This window comes from Mya arenaria, chromosome 14 (genome assembly GCF_026914265.1).
Source record: "Mya arenaria isolate MELC-2E11 chromosome 14, ASM2691426v1".
In the NCBI taxonomy this organism is placed as follows: Eukaryota; Metazoa; Mollusca; class Bivalvia; order Myida; family Myidae; genus Mya; species Mya arenaria.
The window spans coordinates 42,567,901-42,578,584 of record NC_069135.1 but is presented as its reverse complement, the minus strand read 5'-3'; the positions used below and the strand labels follow the sequence as shown (position 1 = coordinate 42,578,584).

Here is a 10,684-nt window from a genome sequence, read left to right as displayed (position 1 = left end):
TTGATTTCAGTGGTAAGACTGTTCCTTGATTTCAGTGGTGAGACTGTTCCTTGATTTCAGTGGTAAGATTTTTCCTTGATTTCAGTGGTAAGATTGTTCCTTGATTTCAGTGGTAAGACTGTTCCTTGATTTCAGTGGTAAGACTGTTCCTTGATTTCAGTGGTAAGACTCTTCCTTGATTTCAGCGGTAAGATTGTTCCTTGATTTCAGTGGTAAGACTGTTCCTTGATTTCAATGGTAAGATTGTTCCTTGATTTCAGCGGTAAGATTGTTCCTTGATTTCAGTGGTAAGACTGTTCCTTGATTTCAATGGTAAGATTGTTCCTTGATTTCAGTGGTAAGATTGTTCCTTGATTTCAGTGGTAAGATTGTTCCTTGATTTCAGTGGTAAGATTGTTCCTTGATTTCAGCGGTAAGATTGTTCCTTGATTTCAGTGGTAAGACTGTTCCTTGATTTCAGTGGTAAGACTGTTCCTTGATTTCAGTGGTAAGACTGTTCCTTGATTTCAGTGGTAAGACTGTTCCTTGATTTCAGTGGTAAGACTGTTCCTTGATTTCAGTGGTAAGATTGTTCCTTGATTTCAGTGGTAAGACTGTTCCTTGATTTCAGTGGTAAGATTGTTCCTTGATTTCAGCGGTAAGATTGTTCCTTGATTTCAGTGGTAAGACTGTTCCTTGATTTCAGTGGTAAGTGTAAAAACCTTTGTTGTAGGTGTCGATCAAAGCTGACAAATTGAAGGTCAACGCGAGTTTTGTAACAAACTTTTTCAATGCCCATGTTAAAACTATAGTTGACCAAGTTTCCAACATACTTGAACATTTTAGGATAGGTGATATTACGGCAGTTGTTCTAGTCGGAGGATTTAGTAATTGCCATTTACTCCAGCACGCTATGAAGACAAAGTTTGATGACCAAAAAATAATCGTCCTAAATGAGCCAGACCTTACAGTATTGAAGGGGCCGTGATATTTGGACATAAATCAGCGCTGATTTCCCAGCGATTGAGCAAGTGCTCGTTTATGGTGATGCACAAACTGAAGAGGTCTACCATCCAACAAGATCAAGTCAATGCGTTATAAGCTTCCCTGTTTATTTCACCCTTGACCCAGTTCCGATGTACGTTACCAACGAAGGTTGCCACATTGCAGGCGTACTCAGAGTTCCTCTAGAAGGAAGTGGAACTGACCGATCTGTAAGGGTACGAATGATTTACGGAGGGACTGAGATAGAGGTCGAGGCTACTGAAGACGCTACAGGGAAAGTATATCGCCTGAAAATTGACTTTTTAAGCGATATTTTTTTATGTTTTTTGTTTATTTCATACTAGTTTCAAACTGTCGTAAGTAGTATAGGACATAATTGAGAATAATGCCAAACAGCTGTTTTCAAAGTAAACACAAGTTTGGCCATAAAGAAATCAATACAGATAAAGTAATTATAAATGACACATGTGTGTAGCAGCTGATACATTTAAAGTTTTTAGAACAAACGATAGTGGCAAATGAAAGTTAAATCTAAGTGCTTGAATACATGTGTCACGAAAATATTGCATAAACAATTGAATGCCGAATGATTTAAATCTTATTTTTTATATTATTGAGTTTTAGTTTATTGCTATGAAAATGTTTCAAAATAGTATAAAATTTAAAAAAAATCATGAAAGTTTACTTTTAGCCTTACCCTATGCAAAAATATTCGTTTCGTTGTTACTACAACCGCGTTGTGAATTCTCAGGCATTTAGTCGGAAACTAGGTCGATGTGAGAAACCAATAAACATTGCAGAGTTATATGTTGATATTAAAACACCATGATAATCTAGTTAAACAAAAGTGGCAAGTAATCGATGTAGTTTTCCCGAAAGTTTGAGTCTGAACTTGCTATTTCCCTGTAAAAAGAACTATAAAACTTACTTGCAAGGTGTCCTTCTTGTCTCTGACACAGAACTCTTTTAACTGTATAACTAGTATGCATGTTGTAGACGCAGCGTTAAAGCTGCACTCTCACAGATTTACCATTTTGACCAAGTTCAAAAATTGATGTTTTATTAATTTTTCTTAAACAGATAGTAACGGTTTAAGCCATAAAACATTAACTTTCGAACAAAAATATGAAAATCTACGATCTGATTTTTTGTCTGCATTCTTATATCATTGGTTTGCAGATATCTAGAAATTTTGCTCTTTCCAAGACATAAAAAAGTTGTAAAAATGGTTAATCTATAAGAGTGCAGTTTGAAGTATGAACAATCTAGTACATTGTTAATTTGTTTTTAGTCTTAAACTAATGAACTCGCAAATAAGATTAGCTTGCTTGAACTGTTATATAAACACAGCTGATTGCTCAGTACTGTTGTGTTAATAATTTTCTTGAATTATTTTGAGACATATCATTTAAAAAATTCTCTAAATTTCCGTAAAAGTATTCTTTTCCATATTTTATCAAGTTATTAACCTTGTTTCTAAGTGTTTTATATTTATTCCAGTCGCTTGGTTACTTTGTTCTTATAGCTTTACGTTTTTGTCGGTCTCTTTGTCGAGAAAATTTCCGTATTACAGAGTCGTAACAAGGTTTATCAGTTTGCCTAATAGTTACTTCTTTTCGTGGAATATGTTTTCAGCTATCTCAATAAAAGTTTTTGTGAAAGTACAAGAAGCATCATCAACAGAATTTTGATCTATAAATGACCAGTTATACTAACTAATTTCATTATTAAACTGATCGTAATTTCCATTTTTATATAACCAAACTTTTCTCTTGTAACAATTATTTCTTGGAGATTTAAAGTCAATGTATACGTTAGTGCTAAAATGGTCACTTATGTTCTCTGGAGTTTTTATTATACCGCTATCTTGAACGTATATATTGTTATATACTATAATTGGATCAAGTAATGTCTGTGTGATTTGAGTGACTCTTGATGGTTGTGTTATAATATTTTTTAGATCAAACGCCATCATTGTCGGATGAGTTTATTATTTCTATTTAAAAGATTTTCATTCAAATCACCTACTTTTATTACTCGTGAGAACATCTCAAAGGCTCTTTCAAGACTAGTTTCAAATCTGTCCCCACTTTCGACTCTGGTATTTGGACGCCTATACAATGTACATAATAAATATCTGTTAGTTAACACCGTCAATTATTTCAATCCAAATTGATTCAGAAAGAGCATTCTCAAGCTCGGCGACACGTTTTGATTCTAAATCATTATTGACGTATACTAGAATCCCACCGGAGAAATTATTTACATCTTTACGATAAACAGTGTTGAATGTATTAAGTTTTACAATTGAGTCCTAAACTTCAATTGAAATGTGGGTTTCAGTAAAACATAATTTATCAAAATCTGATGTTTGTTCGTTTATGTATGATAACTTATTTCTAATACTTCGAATATTCAGATGAATGATTGATAGCGAATTACAACCTTCTTCAGTAATCGGACCGGGATTCTGTTCAACGTATTAGATAGAACGATTAATAATATAGTGACGTACATATTTATACCTAATATCGTCAAAGTATTGTCTACCAAATAAGTATTTATCATACTGGAATACTTTTAAGACCCTTGACAATTGAATAAGTCAAATATTTAGAAAAAAGCTGTAAAAACAAAACAAGTTGATCAACAAAACGCACAACCCTCCGCTTTAACGTGAGGATAAAATCTATGAAAATAGAAATTGATGACCAAGTGTAAGTGTTTGACCTAGTTACCAATTTCTTTTTGCGTAGTATAATCCTATAGATTCTCGTCATTGGTCATGTTTTACATGGTAATATTCATAATAATCAAATATGTATAGAAAAGCGATCCAGCGAAGTGACCACATATAACTGAATACCCTGGCTAATATATATTGGACACACTATGGAAAACAATGAGTCAGATATAGGAGAAGAAAGGGTAAAGATAAATAAATCAATAAAGGAATGCAAAGGTAGAAAACTAGTCTTTCTCATAAAACTACTGAGTGTAGGGGGAAAGTGTTGCATTACCATAGAGAAAATTTAATAATGATTTAAAGACAACGGTTATTTGATGAATACATAATTAGTTCTAATCTAAATAATTATTAATATAACATGGCAAGTGTTTTTCGAGCAAAACATTTAGCACAATGGCACTTATCAAATAGCTAACACATGTGACCAATATGATGTTACACGTGCTATTTCATAAACAAGCAAAAATCATGTTAATGTCAACTTTAAATGTTTGAAGTTCATTAGAACACGCTCACTCTAATCCAACCATTTCATTGCTCCATTTCTCACAACACGATTTCCACGAGGCATATGGATCAATTTTGATAAACATTTTAGCACGAAACTGTTTTCATAGGCCAAGAAAAATAATCTGTATTTTATCAGGCAACTTTTTGTTAAAAAATATCATGGTCTAATAATAATCTTTGAAAATATTCTAAAAGCATGTTTTGGTTAAACGAATTTTATACAAAGTGGAAACAGCATTTTATACTGGAACAATAACTAAAATGGGATGTAAATAAACTAGGGATGCAAAAGAATATTCGAATATTCGATCAAACGTTTGGTATTCGAATGTCAAATCGGTATTCGAATATTCGAAAAAAAAGACTAATACTACTAATTCTTAATAAAGAGAATAAAAAACCTTTTGGCTACAACACTGTAGTTATTTATAAAGTGTGTTTGTTTTGTTTTACAACGACTGGCCCCTTATGCCAGAGATGTGAATGTGATGACAATGTACTAAACACGGGTCATATGTCATTTAGGGACATATCGTCGAGTGCTGTAAAAGGTCCCCCTACTTTTACAATAACTGACTAGGAATCGGCTTTAGCACCAATGTTTTGTCTTGGCTGCAAATTAAGCTGTACAACATAGCTCAAATCGCCGTGATGATATGAATGCCATGTGGTACAATAACATGATGTTGTTACATATATATGCTTTGAACTGTTTTCCGTGTTTCGATACAATGTTCGTGCTTTGAAATGTAAATGTCTAGTCTAGCGTTTTAGGATATTTTTTCCTCTCCTGTTAAACAATAGATGAGTCAAATCCAGATATGTTTTCGTTTTATTATTTTACTAGTGACCGAGTTGGTTTGGGTTTTCCATAGTTATATTTAGTCAATTGAGAGGTCAATCTCAGAACGAGGCTTCTCGTCCTATGGAAAGACCCTCCGTTGGCGCAAAACGCAATTTGACTAGGAATCTATCTATTTTCAAATTGTTTACAAATATAAAGGCAGCAAAATTGAAATTATTCGATTTTGTTGTTTTTCTCTTTATTATGTATTGTTCTTTCTTTCTGAAAATTGCGATTTCCAAAATCTCATTTGAGGAAAATGAGGATCCGCCACGCGAACTAGCTACGACAAAGTAGGGTAAAATTGCACCGGCTTACTTTAGCGAATAATCATAGTAGAAGTAAATTACTCCAATCTTTCAAACTATTATTTCGGTAATCGAATATTCGATCGAAAGAATTACCGAATATTCGAATATCAATTGTGCCATTCGTTTGCATCCCTAAAATAAACGAATTCAGTGGTGTTTAAGTTTCTAAAAAATAGTTTTTACCACGTTTAGTTATATATTCAAAATAGGTCCATTGCTATATACTATTTTCAACAAACAGCATCGGATTATTTACGTAATTGTTTAAAGCAAAAATGATACTAGTACTGGAATAAAATAGTATTTACAGTGTGGTATGTTTTTTATTTTACCAAAGAAGGGTTTAAAGTTTTGTGTTAAATTGCTAATTAACTCTTTCTTGGATAACATTTAATGAAGAATATATATATATATATATATATATATATATATATATATATATATATATATATATATATATATATATATATATATATATATATATATAACTGGACTATATATCACAAGGTAACTTTTCATTATTATCATTTTTGGTAAATATGCGAGTTTACTATCATCAAGTTAACACAGTACTCGTATACAGTATGCTTTAATACGCAGATAACTATGGCATTATGGTTTCATCGTATCATCTAGTTTCTTAATTAATATTTATATTTACTAGTGTTTAAACTTGACTAATACCTCACAATCATTGGCGTGTCTACACAAGAGTCACTCCACACTGGCTACATATTCTGGTCCACAAGCGGCATCAGCAAAGGTTGTCTGCCATGGGTTGTCTACATCAGCCGTTAGGTCTTCACTCGGCAAGAAATGTTCCACAGTGTACTTGTCTTGGACCTTTTATCTGTCTTTAGGTTGGCGAGTCAGAACAAGGAATTCGTTCTCGAATAAATAAATTTCAAATGCCTACAATATCATTATATTTTTCCTCTAAAAGTTAAGTTGGTAAAGTATTTATATAATATTAATATAGGAACAATAAAAATAAATGTATATAAGGCGTCTTTCGGTATCTTTCTTGCGTATTTCGGTAATTTCTCCGTCGTTCGGTAACTCCAGTATCCGCCAATTCGGTAAATAAATTGCCGAATGAACCCAGAATGAGGCTGTATGAAAAGAAATGGTGGCAGAAATAAAAAAGCGAAAAAAAAAAAATGTTTCAACTAAAAAGTTAAAGAAAGTCTCTGCTTTAAAGGTAAATATCTTCATTGGAAACGAATGAAATGTTTTGTTGCTGCAATAAAGATACATACTGTACTGATTTATGTTCCAGAGGTCAAAGGTATTGGGTTAAAGTCCTTCTTTTCTGGCATTTCCTTATGGAACAAGTTGCCATCTTGTATCACACTGACTAAGAAATTACCTGTTTTTAAATTGCTAGTAAAGAATCTTTTTTTAGATAATTTGGCATAATAAGTTATGCTATTAAAAGGCTTTTTTCATTTATTTATTTAAAGATTTTCAGTAAAGGAACTATTTTAACTTTATAAGTACTACATACTGTCATATTCATACTATACTATATATATAACCTTTTCAACTTATAACTTTATGTTACTTAATTATGTAGAGTGACTGTGATACAACTACGGCAATATTTTTTTAATGCATAAAGACTAACTTTTAATATATTCGTGCAATTTCGATTACAGCTATATTATAACTCAAATATGCAATGCCTCCCTTTACCATGCCACCAAAACAAAGGACCACAATGGAAATAAGAGTTTTCTCTTTTTTGTGTCATTCTTGGTTCGGTGTGCCTGTCATGGCTATTGATAATATCATGTATGTATAATGTTATTTACTATAATACATGTTGTTTTTTTAAATGTCCATGAATGTGCATTCTTTACTGAAATAAATCTATCTATCTGTATTTATTGACATCGTCAGATTTTCAAGTTCATTTAAAATCAAGTAGATTTCTACCAATGCTAGCATGGACGAATTATTTTTTTAATCAATTCATCAACCAATTTGATGCATTTTCATATTATTCCCGGCTTTAGAATATAAAAAACTTTTTATTTGAGAAAGATCCGACTAAAAATGATTTTTTGAGGACTTTTAAAGGAAATGAGGTAAGGCACTTTTTTAAAGCTGCACTCTCACAGATTGACCATTTAACAACTTTTTTTGTCTTGGAAAGAAGAAATTTTTGCGTAAATATCTGCAAACCAATGATATAAGATTGATGACCAAAAAAAGATTGTAGATTTTCATATTTCCGTTCGAAAATTAATGTTTTATGGCTTAAACCGTTACTAACGGTTTAAGAAAAATGCATAACATACCAATTTTTGAACTTAAATATAAAAGTCTGCAATCTGATTTTTTGTCAGCAGTCTTTTATAACTGGTTTCCATGGATTTTTCGCAAAAAATGGCTCGTTCTAAGACAAAAAACAAAGTAGAGTATTTTTTTTGTGTCTGAAAAAAGGTAAATTCAGTATAATTGGTTCAGGGCACTTATAGCAGTACCAAAGTGTACTTTCTAAATAAGAATTGTACAAAAGCATTAAAACGAATAATAATTTATGAAGATATATTAACAAGAACCATTTTATTCTATTATTTGAATGCTCAGAACTTTATGGAAATATACTAAAAATGCCTGAATCTGTACTGTAGTAATTTACAAGGAGCTCAACCTAACTAATGATTTCTTGAAAGTCAAAAAGTGAGTTTAATTTTAATAATGACTTTTAATTAACACCATTGTCAATAAATTATTGTCACAGGTCTTGCTCAACCTGGGAGACTTTCACATTTAGGAAATGCCCAAAAAGCTACATGTACTGGAATGGGCAAACTATATTCTTGTGCATTTCTGTTCAAGTACGACTTTTGCACAATAAACACTAAGAACATTCAGTTGGTCAGCAATGTACAGTTGAGACATTTATAATAGTTATGGAAATCCACAGGACTTTGTATAACCTTTTTAATGTGGCATTGACCTTTCAGTTTGACCTTGACCTTATTGACATTTACCATTGAGGTGAAATACTGAAGGCATATTAAATGTTGAATTTCGTTTTGTTACAGATGAGTAATGAACTGTTATACAGCTGGACAATGTGATTAATATATGCTATTCTGTGGTGGCAAAACAATTATAAACAATCCAAACTGATTTTAAAATGTATTTACATACAATACAGAAAAGTCATCTGGTGCAGATGCGGGGAGACTACTGCCTGCTAGTTGATGACTTCACATCTCTGAAATCAGAACATTTCATTATTTTTAACTTATCAACCATTTACCAGCATATATCCAAATTTAAACAAAAAATAATGAAGAAGAATATACTTATAAATGAAAAAAATGATGTATTGTTTTTTGTCATGTATTAAATAGGTATAAATAGAGGATATAAATTATAAGGACTACACCCTCCTTCCCAAAAAAAGTATAACCACCTTATCAAATAATGTTTGATAAATTATTAATGCTCAAGTAATAATGTTAAACATTTCAACAGCTTTAACTTCAATTAAATGAATGTCATCTACCTCTTCTAACAAGATTGTGTCTGTTAAGGAATAACAATCACATTACATGCTACTTGTGGCGATGGTGGCTGGGTAATGCTGTCCAACAACAGATCTGATGATGTAACGTTAATCTAGCTGTAAAAAAAATTAATATCATAATTATGATATCAGATACCTTAAATATAATCAATAATTCTAAATAATAGATATTTAACAAAGATCATGTTGTTAAACAAATTGTTACAAGTCTTATTTGTTATCATTTTAAATGATTGACAATGTAATTTGTACAGATTCAACAACAAATTATACTGTAACAGAAAAAAATCAACAAAGAAATCATAAATGATCTAAATATACATTTTATTGTATTGTAAAGAAGTTTTCATTTGCAAAAAAATCATCATTTACATCTATTAAAAAAGTCTTTTATGCCGTGTGAATTTTCATTTTCGTGTCCGGAAATATTCGGCTATTTCCATAAACACTCGGAAAGTCGTACCAAGCTTTCATTTGTGACACATTTTCATACATAACACGCATGCATATATCATAAAATGCAACTTCTGTTGATATATCTAGTTCATGTAGAGCACTTCCGGAGTCCTGTGTGTCGATATATATTGTGGTATATGTTAATGTGAAACTTGTAATAAATATGTTGTTCATATATGTAAAAAACCAAAGTAAGTATGTTATCTTTTAGGAAAAGCTGATGTATTTATCAAATGTTCATTTCTCCTCACACAAATGGAATAGTTTCTGTTGATCTTCATGAAACTTGATCAGGCTATTTGTATGAACATATCTCTGGTAGATTAAATATGTGTTCTCCTTGTTAAAAAACTAGGTCAATAGCTAAAATCTTAAGTGGCAAACTTGCATCATCAAATAGAAAAAAAAATTGGCTTTAATGTGGCAAGGCCTTTCCCTGCCTCATTCCCAAAATGGTGAAAAAAACACAGGGTGTCTAATTTGAGATGCAATGAGGTAGTGCCCAAGCTCGGGCTAATACCAAAGACCGGGAGGTGGAGACAAACATGAGACCATTCCCGCAATATCTTAAGTAAGAGATGTCCAGCTACTTAACTTTCTATCTTTTACCCTTTGTTTTGTTTCAGGTCAGTACACAGGCATAAGTAAGCCTCTACCTGAATACCATGTGAAGGTTGCTGGATTTGACAAAGCTGTAAGTACATGCATGGCTAAAATGTGTTTTAGTATTGATTGGAGTAAAAAGGGTTCAAGACATAGCTCTTTATTTCATCTGCCAAGCATGGGAGACACAAAATTAATATATTGTCCACCATTTATAGTTCCAGTGTTGTCCGCATCATTGTCACACTTTCATTAAATATTGACCAAGTTTGTGTGGAGTCTTCAAACTTGGTATGCACATTAGTCATCCATGTACTTTTATGTTTTGGTTGTGTCGGTCTTTTGCGAAACAACCTTTCATGGATCGTCCAATAAAGCCATTCTCATGTATGTCAATATTAGCACACTTTTTGAAAAAGGTACTGACAGCCGAACGTGCTGTGTTGAGTGGGCTATACGTTGCCCTTGGTCAAATAATTCTGATAAAAAACTTTAAAATATTGTTTATATTGGGATCAAGGGGATCTTTGTCTTCCCCACAGTAATATATCCATTTCTTAATATGTCGGTCGTATTGTAATTTTGTTGAATATTTGCCAGGAGTCGATGATGATTTGTTGAGCCCGTTCCGGTATGCCTCTGATCCAGTGTTTCGGTGCGTCCTCTTAATTATCTATGTA

The 10,684-nt window shown here is 32.1% G+C and overlaps 1 protein-coding gene across 1 annotated transcript in view; it reads right to left on the bottom strand.

The window, feature by feature from the left end:
• Positions 1–10,684, bottom strand: part of LOC128217775 (heat shock 70 kDa protein 12A-like) — a 40,891-nt gene that overhangs the window by 6,943 nt on the left and 23,264 nt on the right. The gene's annotated exons all lie outside the window — the stretch shown is intronic.